This window comes from Pipistrellus hanaki (genome assembly GCF_964339955.1).
Source record: "Pipistrellus hanaki genome assembly, chromosome: 6".
NCBI classification, from domain to species: domain Eukaryota; kingdom Metazoa; phylum Chordata; class Mammalia; order Chiroptera; family Vespertilionidae; genus Pipistrellus; species Pipistrellus hanaki.
In genome coordinates this window covers 9111217-9126835 of record NC_140508.1, presented here as the reverse complement: position 1 = coordinate 9126835, position 15619 = coordinate 9111217, and the positions used below count along the sequence as shown (strand labels likewise).

At 48.7% G+C, this 15619-nt stretch overlaps 1 protein-coding gene across 2 annotated transcripts in view; it reads left to right on the top strand.

Annotated features, from left to right (window-relative positions):
- CASS4 (Cas scaffold protein family member 4) overlaps window positions 1-15619 on the top strand; it is a 32287-nt gene that overhangs the window by 1546 nt on the left and 15122 nt on the right. The window lies entirely within an intron of this gene.

The following is a 15619-nucleotide window of genomic DNA, read 5'->3' as shown; positions in this document are numbered from 1 at the left end:
AATAACTCATGACATCATCTCTTATGTAGGTCCTGTGTAAATATCTTAGCTAGAATATTGTACACAACTATTTTCTTTGAAAATTTTTTAACCATTGGGAAAATGGGGAAAATAATAATTTAGTAAACCCCTGTGTATCCTTTCCTGAGATTCACCGATTCCAGCATTTAGTTTATACTAAAGGCCCAGTGCATGGAATTTGTGCATGGGTAGGGTCCCTAGCAGCTACTAGCTGCCAGCTGGGGCCTCCCCCAACTGCTGGCTGCCAGCCGTGCCACCCTCTGTGGTCAGTGCATGTCATAGCAAGCGAGCAATCAAACTCTGGGTCAGTCGGTCGAACTCCTGAGGGGACACTTTTATGTTAGGCTTTTATATATATGTAGATGTTTAGATATTGGCACACACTGTCATTGTCAACCATTTGAAAACAAGTTGCACATATAATCACACTTCCCCACATCTGCTGAAAATGTTCTCCTACACAACTCCTATATCAGTGTCACATCCAAGGCAAATTATCATCAAATTAATGATGCCATCCTAACTTTCAGTCCATATTCATATTTTCCAAAAAATACCCTTTTTGGCTTTTTTGGCTGTTATTTGTTTCTGTGTTTGTTTTCCCAAGATCACATGCTGTGTTGCTTGTCAGCTCTCTGTCATTCTTAATCAAGAACAACCCACTGCTTTTTATTTTTCTCATAACATCAATTTTTTTTACTATCCCAGATGTTTTATGATTTAGATTTCTTATGTGCCACCTATTCTGCCTAGCTAATCTCTATAGCACTTTGTAATTTGTAATTAACATGCATGTGTGCATATATAATAACTTATATTTGGTGCTCCCAGAATCCCCATAAAGTCCTATTGTGAATAGTATAGAGATAGTAGTAGCTGTCACTTTCTGGCTGTCCATCCACCAGGCCTGCTGCACGTTCCATTACATCCTCACATCTTCAGGAAGCGGAGGTGTTATTCTTCACCCCATTTTACAGACGAGGGAAGTAGGGTTCATTCTCTTGCCAAGACCACATGCTAGTGAGCAAATGCAGGGAGTCAGACCAGGCAGACTGAACCCAGAACTCAGCTCTTAACCAGCTCACTCTCTCCCGACCCTCAGACCAGCAGCTGGCAAACTTTCCCTAATGGCCCAGGTGGTATTTTATGCTTTGTGGGCCACCTACAATCTGTTGCATTTAATTCTTTGTTTTCACAACAAACACTTTAAAAATATAACTCATTCTCCACCCTCAGCTCAGTCTTCTGGGTTTGATCGACAGGTTGTAGTGGCCAACCCGTGTCTTTCTTAGATGCATGACGTGACAGCTCACGCCAGCAACTCCATCCAATGGTAGAGTCTTTTTTTTTTTAATATATTGTATTGATTTTTTACAGAGAAGAAGGGAGAGGGATAGAGAGTTAGAAACATTGATGAGAGAGAATCATCGATCAGCTGCCTCTTGCACACCCCCTCCTGGGGATTTGCCTGCAACCAAGGTATATGCCCTTGACCGGAACCGAACCTGGGACCTTTCAGTCCCCAGGCTGACACTCTATCCACTGAGCCAAACCGGTTTTGGTGGTAGAGTCTTGATCCTAGTCCAGGGCCCTCTCAGGGAATGGTTTCCTGGGAGCGCCTGCACAACTGTCCAAGCATGGAGAAGATAATATGTTTCTAAAAGCTTTACACAGACACGAGCAGTTACTGAAAAGGATTGAGCTTCTTGCCTTTTGCAATGAAAAGTGCATGTTGGAGTTCCATTCATTTTAACCATTGATCTGCTTCATTCGTTTTTCTTTTTAATGTTTTTTTTTAAATTAATTTAAAGAGAAGAGGGGAGAGGGAGAGCTAGAAACATCAGTGATGAGAGAGAATCATTGATTAGCTGCCTCCTGCACATTGACTTGCCAATCCCCCTACTGGGGATCGACCCCACAACCCGGGCATGCGCCCTGACCGGGAATTGAACCTCTTGGTTTATGGGTCAATCACTGAGCCACACCACCCAGGCTACCTGATTAGTGTGAATGCCTGCATTGGCCAGTTGCTGTTTATATAGTAATGTAATGCTTAAAGGGGCCATGCTATAGGAGTGATGCCTTGGGCTTTACAGCAACCCTCACATGCATCCCCCGGCAGCCAGGTGGCCCTGCTGGCCCTGCCTGCACTGCGTGCATCGGATGGTGGCAACGCTGCCGCTTCATCTGTTCCTGGTGTTGCTGTTGCCAACCAACAGTTCCACGTCGGCAGAGCTTTCACCTCAGTGTGGAGCAGATTTGTAGAATTTTTTATTGTATTTTCCCCCAGTTGTCTTATAAAAAACAAGGAAAAATGGGAAAGTAAATGTGATATTAGTGATAGGAAATACTGGCCTCAAACAGTACAGCTGCAACTAAGATAGGCATCATTACCCCTGGCAAAGGGGTAAATCTCACCTGTCACTCACAGGCTTGTTGGACTGTAGGCAGTGGCTTCATGTTCAATGCCAATGCAGAAATGCTATAAAATTAGGTCTAAAATACAAGGTGAATGAGTGACTTTATTGTATAGAAGTCCTTGTTTCAGATTTTTGATCATTTCAAAAGTGACCTGTGTGGTGTGTGTGTGTGTGTGTGTGTGTGTGTGTTTCCACGCACACACCCCATTAGAGGCGATATTGAAAGTTAGACGTCTTCTCTCACTGGGGCAAACATCCAGGACTTGAAGGAGGATGACTGAGGTGTCTCATCTGTGAGGAGGAGTTCTGTCAGGCTCCCCTTGACCTACAGCTGCTATGAGATGGTAAGCAAAACAGTTTAAAGTCAGTCTTTGTCCAAGAAGGGTCCGTGGGACCGTGTGTGGAGAACTAACTCACCGTGGCCCACAGGGCCCTGCGTGGAGTGCTCCTCTCTCGCCCGCCGTCTTGCCTTCACTCATCAGGATCTGGATTTGTTTCCCCTTTGGAAAGTCAGCTCCATGAGGGACACTGGGCTTTCCTGGTCAGTGCTGAATCTCTGTGCCTAGAGCCTTGCATCACTGGGTTGTGTGTGCATGAATGGGAGGTTATAGGAAGTGCAGATGGAACCCCTCCCGACACAGCCCTTTCAGAGGCAGGAACTTCCTAGTTATTAGTTGTTGTCCATGACTCTCAGCCCTCTGACCCTACCTGGCCCCAGCCTGAACTTCCACTGAGCCTAGATTTTTTAGAAAAGGCCCCTACCTTCCCCTGGTTCCCCCTGTGGCCAGGTGTGGCCTTGGATTTGAGCCTTTCCAATTGAAGTCATGGTCACAAGGACCTATGGCTTCATCCCTTCATCCACTTCCCAAGGCAGAATATCCCAGGCATAATACCCAACTTGAAAACACAACTCATTCCCTCACACACAGTTATTGGGTGACCAGCACAGAGCAGACATTCAGTGGGGACATACAAAGTCAACAAAAGACTAAATGAGCACAGTGGTTTCGGGTGGTGAAAAATGCCTTAAAGAAGATAAAACAAGGTGCTCTGATAAAGGTGATGGACAGAAAAGGGCTTCTCTGGAGACCTGAGTGGTGGGAAAAAGAACAAGTAGAGGGAACAGCACATGCGAAGGCCCTGAGGCAGGAGTGGACTCAGCGGAGTAGGTATCTATAACAAGGTCAGTGTCGATGGAGCAGAGTACACGGGGAGAGAGTGGCCAGAAAAAAATGTTTCCGGCATGCAGGGTCGGCTTGTAAGAACTCAGAAGTGCATTCTAATGGCAAAGGAAGCCGCCGGTCTATTTAAAGCAGGAGATGACATGGTCTGATTTGTGTTTGTGAGTGCTTACTCAGGCTGCTATGCAACAAGAGGGCTGTAGGCAGGAAAGAGCAGAAGCGGGACGGGGATCAGGAGGCGTGCAGGTGCCTTCCTTGTCCATCGTGGATGGTTCCAGGCTGTTCTCAGTGGACATAGGAACCGTTTGCTCTTTCTTTTGAAAAAAAAATGTTTGGTGTTTGAGTTGGTCAGGGCATGCGAGCAGAAGCAATAGTAAAGGAAGGTATAAATAGCATGTATTTAACAACATGTGCAAGCTACCTTTTTATTTTATTTTTTAGAAACTGTTTCCCCCCTAACAACCTTATTTCTGTTTCCTGTTAAGACAATATTCCTTCCACAGATAGTGAGGGCCTACCCAGTGCCAGGCACTGTTCTTCTTCCTCTTCGTCTTTAAAAAAAAAAATCAATTCTTTATTGATTTCAGAGAGGAAGTGAGAGAGAGATAGAAACATCAATGATGAGAGAGAATCATCAATCATCAATCAGCTGCCTCCTATACTTCCAACACTGGGGATGAAACCTGCAACCCGGGCATGTGTCTTTGATTGGAATCAAACCTGGGACTAAGCCAGCCAGGGCCCAGGCACTGTTCTTTATGCCACAGAGGACAAAGGAGTTTCACCCTCTCAGCACTTAATAACTTGTCATGAGAGTTAGGAAAGTGTCCCTTACACCTTACAGCACATTATTCTTCCCCCCATAATAACCTTTACTCTCTCAACACTGTCTGTACTCGAGAGCTCACTCTTAAAAAAAAAAAAAAAGCTAAACAGAGCACCATCCCACTCCAAGATTAAGTCTGCTGCAAACTCTTGGAAGCAACATGGCCTCCAGGATCATGGAAACAGGGAAGTGACCACAGAAACGTAGCTGGTCATTTTGGAACCGTGATGACTAAGGGAGGAAATGACCGCGGCCCGGAGAGGAAATAACTGCGGAGGAAAGTGGGAGGCTGCCAACAGGCCGCGGCCAGTGATTCTAGGTTCCAGCCGCCCAGGGTGCAGAAAGGGGAAGTGAGCGTTTTAGGAACCATTTCCAAATGCATTGCTCATGAGCCGCTTGTTTACTGGATGGGAGAGGCGGTGGGTGCACACGGGTCAGAGTCGGGGTGTCCTCTGGGCCTGGGGCCTCTGCCTGGAGGCTCGCAGGCTCTTAGCACTCCTCCTGGCAACCCACGGGGACCAGGAGGAGTTCCTCATGGCTCATCCGCAGCTCCCTCCCCCAGCTGTATGCCAGCCAGTGTCACCGAGCCCCTCCTTCACTGTGGCTTCTCCTTAGAGTGGAGAGCAGCTTCTGTTTACCTGCTGGCCAGGGACATCTGGTGACAGAAAGTACGATGTGCCTTGTGCAGTTCTCTCGGGCTCAGAATTTAAACTCGCCCGGGAAGGGCGCAGGAGTGTGTTTCCAGCAGAGTATTCCCAGCTGCTTCTCTCCTGCACCAGGTTCCCCAAGGGAGGGCTGGAGGCGGCAGGGCCAGTGGCTCACAGATGTTCTCTAACCCCCTGCCGCGTCCCAGGTGAGGCAGGTTCCGCGCTGACCTGCTGACCACCACTGCCAGGATGAATGGGCCCAGGGAGCGGGAATCAAATCACACCCACAGAACGGAGCCCCGCTCGCCTGACACCCCTAAAAATGACCCTGGGGGAGGGAGTAAGTACCCCGTGGGCCTTCATTCTTCTCTCTGCTATTCCTGAAGTGGCTTCAGGTTCCTCCTTACCCGACCAGATGGAAAAATTGTACCCGACGGGGACACCCGGGGTGACTTTAGGTGCGGTACACAGACAGGTAGAACAGTTTTTAGGGTCAGTTATACATTTTAATTTTTAAAAAATCCTCACCTGTGGGTAGGCTTCTCTATTGATTCTAGAGGGAGAGGAAGGGAAAGAGAGAGAGAGACCAAAACATCAAAGTGAGAGACATCTATGTTGCCTCTCGCACGTGTTCCAATGGGGGATCGAACCTGAAACCTGGGTATGTGTCCTGACTGGGAATCAAACCCATGATCCTTTGGTGCATGAGATGACACTCCAACCCACTGAGCCACCCGGCCGGGTGGTCAGTTATGTATTCGAATTAGAAAAAGCCAGAACTCGCCGAAACCGGTTTGGCTCAGTGGATAGAGTGTCAGCCTGCGGACTGAAAGGTCCCGGGTTCGATTCCAGTCAAGGGCATGTACCTTGGTTGCGGGGCATGTCCCCAGTAGTGGGTGTTCAAGAGGCAGCTGATCAATGATTCTCTCTCATCGATGTTTCTAACTCTCTATCCCTCTCTCTTCTTCTCTGTAAAAAATCAATATAATATATTTTTTTAAAATACTTAAAGGCTTTGTTCTCTTGGTTTAAAAAAAAAAAAAAGAAAGAAAGAAAGAAAAAGCCAGAACAACTCAGCAGACATGCAATTTCATACAGAACGCTGCTTCAGGGGCACGTGTTGTTTTTATTAGCTCACTTTAATATTTTAAGTTTAAGAGATGTACAGATGGCACATGGATGAAGTTAAAGATTCATGAAGTAGAAGAAACACAGTCATAGCGCTGGCCAATTAACTCAATGGATAGAGTGTCAGCCCACAGAATGAAGGGTCCCGATTTCATTGCGGTCAAGGGCATATACCTCGGCTGCAGGCTTGATCCCTGGCCCTGACCAGGGCATGTGCGGGAGGCAGCCAATCCATGTGTCTCTCTCACATGTATGTTTCTCTTTCTCTGTCTCTCCCCCTCCCTTCTACTCTCTCTCACCATCAATGGAGACGCATCCTCGGCTCAGTGAGGATTAACACCAAAGAAAGAAACAGTGTTAGACAAGCTTTCTCCGAGGTGGAGATGGTATCATTGTTCACAACCAATCCAGGGACACACAGCACCTTCTATTGTCTCCATGCCTTTTCTCTCCTTTCCCTTCAAAAAAAAGAAAAGAAGGAGGGAAAAGAAATGAGGAAGGAGACAGACCGACCTGAGATTATCTTTACTCCCCCTGATGGCTTTCGAGAACCGAGAGAGAGGAGCGTAAGAAGGGAAACATAGAATGTCGGCAGCCCATAGAATGCCCTGGATGCTGCCTCACCTTCAGAGGAGGAAACGGCTACTCGCCCTCCTCCCTTCTCACAAACAAGGGTCGAATCCTCAGCCACTGGCCTTGCTCGCTCTCCTGCAATACTGCCTGCATCTCCTCTATCCAACCAAGTATCTTAAACAGTGACCGGCCCTGGGCTGTGAGGCCTAGACCTGGGGGGGCGGCGGTGGGAGGCGCTCTGGGATCCCGGGCCTGGGGCTGCAGGAGGCCCTTTGGTAGAGCATGGGCCACCAGAAACCTCGATTAACCGAAGCCCAGGCGATCTCTCCTGTGGCGTCATCTCAGCCCAGAGCTGAGACCAAGGGGCTCCCCCCGTCGCCCCTAGCGCACATTGCCCGCACGCAGTGGGCTTAGTAAGCACCGTGGAAACTCTGAGCCCTGGCAGTGCATCTCCTCATTCCTACAAGCTGATCTGGTCAGGACCCAAACCTGCTGGAAAACCGCAGTGGTGAGGCCTGAGGGGAGGACACGGCTCACTGCCAGTGGGCGGCTTGGGAATTTTTCTGGCCACTGCCTCTTCCTCAAAGTTTGGCGAGTGGGCAGCGCTTTCGATGGCTGCGGAAGTCCCTGTGTGCGGGGCCTTTTCACCGGAACCGGCAGCACGAATCCCAGTGGTGGAGAAGTCAGTTAGGGGTTGTGCTTGTTGGCGGAATCCAGGGTCACTCGTAGAGGTGTTTACATTCTTCTTTTCCTCTCGGGTCGCATCTCATTTCCAAGTCCTCCAGGTTGTTCACGTCTTTGTCCCCATTACCTATAGGTAAAATTGCCTCAGTGGCCATTTGCATCCGGATGGAGGGGAGGGGGCCGCCGGGAACGTCCAGGGAATGTGTTACGCACCGACCCCATCCCTCCCCGTGGCCGCTGGCTTCTGCCCAAATGGCCCATGAGGACAGCTGCGGGAGATCACACGTGGGCACGGGTGTGTTAGCCCCGGGCCTCTCGGCATTCGAGCCCAGCTACCTCAGAAGGTGCCCCCTCCAGAGCAATTTCCGCGGAGTCGCCCCGGTTATAGAACAATCACCTTATGAGTAATTTCTTTAAAGGATGAAGGTGAATGTGAGTATCTGAGTTCCTCTCCTCTGGCACCCACTTCCTGTTTGGGACTCCGAGTTAGCCGTGGGAAGGAGTCCATTACTTGGAATTTCTTTATTTTTCCCCCCATAAGTTTAGGGAAGTAGGAGGTTAAGATGTTTTCCAAATTATTTCACACCTGTGGCAATAATGGAAAGTTGTTTGTGTCCCAGGTTTTGAAGCAAAAAGGAGAGAATTTATATGGTGTTTAAAAGGCTATATTCTACTCAGTTAAGTTTTTCTTTTTTAGCTTACATGTTACTTTCCGTATAAAAGTAATTGGGGAAAGGGCATTTCAGTGCAGTGGCCGGATCGCTGCCTGCCCACTCTGGAGCTGCTCGTTCTAAAATGTTTATCAACTTTTCCCTAAGGAGAGCCGGCCTCCCAGCCTCCCTGGCAGGTCAGGGTCCATTGCAAAGGCCACAGCGGCTTTCTCCCAGCGACTCTCCTGTAAATCTCCCCTCAACTGTTTCAGAAAGGCTCCCAGGGAAGCAGCTCTTCTTATGTTGGAAGAAGATACAAGAAGTTACTTAGCGGTCACCTCATTATAAAAGCTGTGAGAACGAAGTGCAGATGGGGGACAGGAGGGCAGTGAGGAGGGAGGGCTGTCAGGCCACAGCCCTGCACACGGATCCCCTCTGCCCATCGCCTGAGACACTTGAGGGAAGTCACTTAATAGATTTGCAAACCAGTTGTGACAATGAGACACACCATGCCGCTGTCTGAATGGACGCGGCTCCAGTCGCGTGTGGAATTCTACCTTTAAACATTGCCATGGAAAGCTGCAGTTCACGGGCAAACAAGGTCAGGTCACTGCTTCTCTCTTGGACAACTGTGTCAGAGGAAGCTGTTACCGAAGGGAAGGAAGGGGGAGGGGCAAAGGGAAGGTGAGATGGAGGGAAAGAGAGGAGATGAGTGATAGGCGAGGAGGGAGAGGAGGTGGCGGTCGTATGGTGTTGCCATCTCACCTGCAGACCTCACAACACACCCACGTGCAAGGAAAGGAGCAACGGGTCACGCCCACTGCCTCCCTTCATGTCACACGTGTGCGACACACAGCTCTGGTGCCCCGCGCCTGATTTCCCATGTTGGCAGCATGCCCCCTCAGGGGAGGCCCCCTGTCTGGTCCACTGTTTGTGCAGGACCCAAATCACTGGGCAGCTGGCCACAGGGAGACCGCGTGGTGCTGGGAAGGGCAGCCCAGAGCGCCTCCTGTTGGCCTGGACCTTCGGTGACCACCGGCTCCTGTGGCTCCCAGCACGCCTGCAGGGAACCCAACTGAACTGTCCTTTCATGGGCCTGGCTGCCTGCTCGGTGCCTCAGGCCGCCTGCTCTGCAGGAGCTGGAGAGGAACACACAGGCCAGCAGCTTCCGAAAAGCCCGTGAGCATTTCTCAGCATCCCCGTGGCGGGATTGGCGCAGGGGCGCTGACGGTGGGGCTAGCGGGGCTGTGGCCACGGTGTGAGTTGCCCTCAAGTTCAGGAGAGGTTTCCCAGATGCAAGATGCCTCTGTGTGCCAAGCGCTCTCGGCCAAGGTTAAGACTGGCCGGGAATTCAGGTTCCTGTCTATCCGGTCTGGGCGTGGATTGGGCATATGCGGCAGTGACCCCTCAGAGCTTCAGGTCACAAACACAGAAGCTGTGTTTTCCCAACAGGAAAGTATCCTTATTTAAAACTAGATTTTTATATTGAAAAAACAAAACACATGCACAGGGTTTACACAATTTAAACTGTACCAGTGAACACAGACCGAAAGCATGTTTTTCTCTAATCCCAAATCTCTAGTGTCCTGGGCTCTGGTTCCCCGGCCAGAGGGGGAGAACCAGTGGCTTATAAATCTTCCAGGAAGATGCTACATTCATAAAAGCACAAAGGAAGGCATACTATACACAGTTTCTCATCTGGTTTTTTTTTTTTTTTTTTTTTTTATAAGTTAATGCTCTATTTTTACACTGTTCTAGGTCAGCTCATAAAAACCCTACCTCATCCTTTTCTCATAGCTGTATAGTATTCTTTTATGCAAATATGTCATTATTTACTAGTAATTGCATGTAAGTTATTTTCCTGACTTCTCGGTGCAGAATTAAATTCTGGTAAATAAACACACAACTGAAACAAGTGAGCTAACATGTTTTTAGTGGCTGTCCATCCCTCTCTCCAGCGGCACACTTTGGCACACTTCTGCACACTTTGGCATGCACTCATCCGTTGCCATCTGTGGTGGAGTCTAAGCATTGTGATTTGTAGGCTAAGACCCTGGAGTCACAACTGCCCATGTCCCAATCCTGGTTTTGTCCCTTGCTCTCTGAGCAATCTCAGGGTACTTACCCCTTCCACCACCACCACCACCACCACCACCACCACCACCCGGTGCTAGCTTCCTCATCTCTTAAATAGGATATTATAATAGTATCAGTACCTGCTTCGAGGGATAGTGAATCCCAAGTGAGATGATCAATGTTCACTATCGCAATCCCTGACTGAGTTTAAACTGCAAGACCTCCTTTTTAACAAGGCATTGGGTAAATAGCAACAAACTACCACAGTGCCTGACTCAATATCCATCCAAAAGGCTAGAGAGGAAGTAGTTTCTCTTGGACTAATCCAGTGTTTCCCAACCTTCTCTCATGATGAGAATCACCTGGTGGAGTTGTTAAAACACAGATTCCTGAATCCCAACTAAGAAGTGCTAAACTAGAATTTTTGAGAACATATAGGTAAAATTGCATACCTAACTTAGTGCTCTGTATATAAAATCTGTCTTAGAGCACTAGTTAAGTATACAATTTTACCTATATGTTCCCAAAAATTCTAGTTTAGCACTTCTTAGTTGGGATTCAGGAATCTGTGTTTTAACAACTCCACCAGGTGATTCTCATCATGAGAGAAGGTTGGGAAACACTGGACTAATCCATAGGAAAATAATATAGCTGACACAGAAGGCAGGTAGCTAAAAAGTCTTTGATGTGTGGGGTTTGCAAAGCCCAGAGCCTTCCCAGGTCTTCACTGCGACTCCTTAGTAAGCTCCTACCGCTCTCCACTTTCCCTGGGTTACTTCACAGAACCCCGCTGCCCTTCAAAACCCTACGGATACTCTGTCTTCCTCCGGGCGCCTTCCTCTGTCTTCCTTCCCCTTTGGGGAAAATGTGGGTGGGGAAATGGAGGTGGTGAGGGAATTTTTCTTATGTTCTTGGAACTTCTTTTTTCTTTTTAAAACAATGAGCTTTTAAAAAACGAAACATTCACAAGCCAACACATTGCAGCATTCTGTGTGCTTGGATCTTTCCAAGTCTGTCCTGGTATTTTCATAACATGAAATGCTTCCAAGCCCATTCCAGGGAGCGGGCTGTCCTCACAGATCATCAAACGCTTTCTCACTTCTGCACTGACTCCTGGTGGCCCGAGGCCAGCCCAGCCGCCTGGAAAGGAAGATACATGGCGATTACAGCTCACTGATCTCAAAGCTAAAGCTGCCTTGGGGATTTGTGGGGCCCAGGGTTCCCAGGCAGCGGAGGACTGGAGCTAGTCACTGCGTGTGCTTTTAAGAACATTGTAATTTATCTATGGCTACTCTCCCGGGGGGATGGGAACACTTCTGCCGCCTTCCCTAAGATGGACAGGAAATTCTTGGGAGTCAGTCATGGATTCTGTGAGAAGGAAGTTCAAATGCCCAACACGGACTTTTTTCAAAGGATTTTAACAGAAGGAAAATGTCCGTCTTCTTACCATTGGGGTTCCGTGATGTAGAGAGCAGGGGCGGACAGTCACTTGTGCACAGGGCCCTCCACTCTCCACGGCCTCTTGTCTGGAGGGTTTGTCATTTACTGCTTCCTGCTGGGAGCTGTGATCGCGTGAGATGCTGGACCTTCCCAGGGAAATGATGGCATTTGGTGACGGATGCGAACCATCTGAGGATGTCCATGCTCCTACCCCTGGCAGCAGCAGCCTTTGATCTGAGGAGTGCAGGGTTGGAAGGGGAGCTCTGCGAAAAGAGGGGGCAGTGGGTCTGGGCCCGGGGCTGATCTGATCCCAGAAGGGACAGAGGGAAGCAGCAGGAGAGGACAGACAGAACCTCGGCCTGGGAGCAGCCTGCCGTCCTGGACACGACCCAGCAGAGGCTGCGGGTGTGCGAGCCACCGCGGAAGACAGAGTAGAGACCCTGTCCCTGTTTCCCACTTGTCGGACCCCCATGAGTTTCTCCTCCTGTCCTGCAAGATCACCTCCAAGGTCACATGCAACTTTCACCAGCTCTTCCCAACAGCTGCCCTGGATCCGTCTTCAGCTGAGCCCTGGCCATGGCCCCTCAACCAGGCCCTGGCTCGTGACTTCTGCCTGACCCCTTCCCAGCAGCCAGATTTAAACAGCAGCCAACACAGAAATCGAGCCCCAGGTCCCTGTGAATGTCTCTGCAGCCACCTGCTCATCTTTCAGTTCCTTTAGCTCCCACAGCCCACTTCACACACACACACAGACACACACACACACACACACACACACTCACTCATACACACATACATACATACACATTCACATACACACACATACACTTCCACACACACAAACTCACACAGACACACATATTCACATACATACACATTCACACACATGCACACACCCTCCCTCTGCCATTCCACATTTCCTTTCTCTCCCACCCTTGATCAAATTCCTAAGCCCTAAGCCCTGTCCATCATCACTTCCCAACTGCACCCACAGTTTCTCAGAGCTTCTCGTGTTTTCCTTCATTGCTCTTAAGAGAAGCAGAAGCCCTACAGTTGGGCATCCACTTACGTGCAGATTGTTTTCAGGAAATAATGTAACTGTGTTTTCTCAAAAACAATTCCCTTTCCACAGCTTAATTTGTTATAAGAACACTATAAAATATACACAATATAAAAAAAAAATACGTGCTCATTGACTGTGCTAGCAGGAAAGCTTCTTCTGCTCAACGATAGGCTATTAGTAGTTAAGTTTTGGGGGAGTTAAAGTTTATGTGTGAATTTTAACTGTGGGGGTCGGCATCCTGACTCCTTCATTGTTCAAGGATGAACTGTATCTACAGCATTTCTGCCTTGCCAGCGCAGTTAGTTTTTAAGGGAGTGAGTGTCCTCCACTGGAATGGACTTTGGTGTGAGATCAGGAACTGTTTTTGTTCACCACGATGTCTCCAGCACAACAGAATACATGCTCAGTACAATCTTGATGAATGAATGAATGCATGAATGAATGGATGGATGGATCCCAGGATTCTCCAAGTAGAGCTCTTACTCCCGGAGCTTATTGCTGACTCAGCGAGATGAGCACATTGCATCTGGCAGTGTGTGAAGGCCTCCCGGGGAGGTGCGCATCCCCATGAGAACAGGGAGCCTCTTCTTTGCCTTTCTTTCCCAAAGCTCCCTCCTCTCCCTCACAAGTGTTTATTCATTTCCTTTCTCCTCTCCCAGCTATTTACAAAGTGGGCATTTGGAGGAAATGCCCTTTTTGGGGAAATTGGTTAAGGTTTCTTCCATGGTACCCAGAACCTAACTAGCTGTATGTCCACAGGGAATCCTATGTAATAAAAGTCTAATATGCTAAGTGTCGGGTTGGTCATCCGTTCAACTAATCAAAGCATAATATGCTAATGATATGCTAAGGCCACTCAACCAGTCACTATGATATGCACTGGCCACCGCTTGACCAATAGGTTAGCTGCTGCTGGAGTCTGGTGGATTGGGACTGAGTGAGATGGATGGACATGCCCTGGAGCCCTCTCACAGTCCCTCCCCAGCTGGCCAACCTCCCTGGCCCCAATCATGCACTGGTGGGGTCCCTCAGCCTGACCTGTGCCCTCTTGCTATCTGGGACCCTTGGGGGATGTCAGAAAGCCGGTTTCAGCCCAATCCTGCAGGACAGGCCAAGGTACCCCACTGGTGCATGATCAGGGCTGGGATGTAAACAAATTCATGCACTAGGCCTCTAGTAAGAATATAAATACATATCATTTTTCATCTCAAATATTTATACAAATGTTTCCAAATTAACATTGAAAAATACCTTGTGAGTGGCCTCAGTGACAATTGCAATTGTTAGGAGGTTCCTTCGCCGAGGCTTATCGATTGTGTCCATGTGTTACCCATACGGAGGTTAGCAGGGTGCAGGGGCACAGGCACACAACGAACGTTCACTGCTTTTTCTTGTTCATCCCACACTTCTGGTCTAGAGAATTACCAACTCCCAGTCCATGAGGATGGGGAGGAGGAGTACAGCTCTGTGGTGGTCAAGGATGCCTCTGCAGGAGGCGACTCCTGAGCTGAAATCTGGAGGAGGAGGAGCTAGTCATGCAAAGATCTGAAGGACATAGTTCTAGGCAGAAAGAGTAGCAGGAACGGAGGCCCTGGGGTGGACACAAGCTTACCAGTGTGTCTGAGCCAAGTAAGAAAGCAGCCTGGCTGGATAACAGGAGGAGGGGCCAGGCAGGGCGATCAGGCGGGGAGTTTAGGTTCTGCTCTAAGCAATTGAAGGTTTTAAAACAAGAGGTCAACTGCTGTTATATATGTGCATAAAATATCATCCTGGCTGGTGTCTGGAGCATGGATTGTCAGGGGAAGGACGCAGTAATGTATGTAAGGAGAGCAGAGTCCAAGTAACCATGGACAAGTCATTTGATCCTCCATCTGTAAAATGGAGCTAAGAAAACCTACCACTGAGGCTCCTGAGGATTAAAGAGTATAATGACTTCTGTGCACCCAACGCAATAGGTTCCCCATTCAATGGAATCCACTGTTATCTCTTTCTAGGTAACACCTCAGGACTTCTAACACGTGTTTAATTCTTTGCTTTGTAACATAAACTTTGATGGTTTTGGTTATTAAAATTCTGAGACATTCATTGATTGCATGAGGTGTCCAGAGGCAGCCCCTGCCAATTGTAAGAAAACACCATACCAGAAGGAATCACGTTACAACATATTCAGGGTTTTCCTGTGCTGGGAGTTTACGTCCTCAAGGCATGGGCTGCTGCTCTTAAGTCAGCAGGCCGAAGGTGCAAAGTATACTGTGCAAATAGAAAATGAATTCATGTCAAAGATTTTGTTCAACTGATTAACGAGGGAACCAGACAAATGTGCAAACCAGGTCAAAGAGCATCGAGGAGCTCGTATCTGTAGGCAGTTAATAAAGGAACTTTAGGATAGAGTTGCAGGGCTAAGTACAAATTTGGTTAAAGTCTGACAAGCTAATCCTATCTAATAAAAGAGTAATATGCAAATTGACCATCACTCCAACACACAAGATGGCTGCCCCCATGTGGACACAACATGGCCAACAGGAGAGGGCAGTTGGGAGGGACCAGGCCTGCAGAGGAGGGCAGTTAGTGGTGACCAGGCTGGCAGAGGAAGGAAGTTGGAGGTAACTGGGTCTGCAGGGAAGGGCAGTTGTGGGGGATCCAGGCCTGCAGGGGAGGGCAGTTAGGGGTGACCAGGCTGGCAGGGGAGCAGTTAGGCATCAATCTGGCTGGCAGGGGAGTGGTTAGGGGGTGATCAGGCTGGCAGACAAAAGTGGTTAGGGGAAATCAGGAAGGCAGGCAGGTGAGCAGTTGGGAGCCAACAGTCCTGGATTGTGAGAGGGATGTCCCAGATTGGAGAGGGTGAAGGCTGGGCTGAGGGATACCCCCCCATGCACGAATTTCATGCACCGGGCCTCCAGTAAACCATAA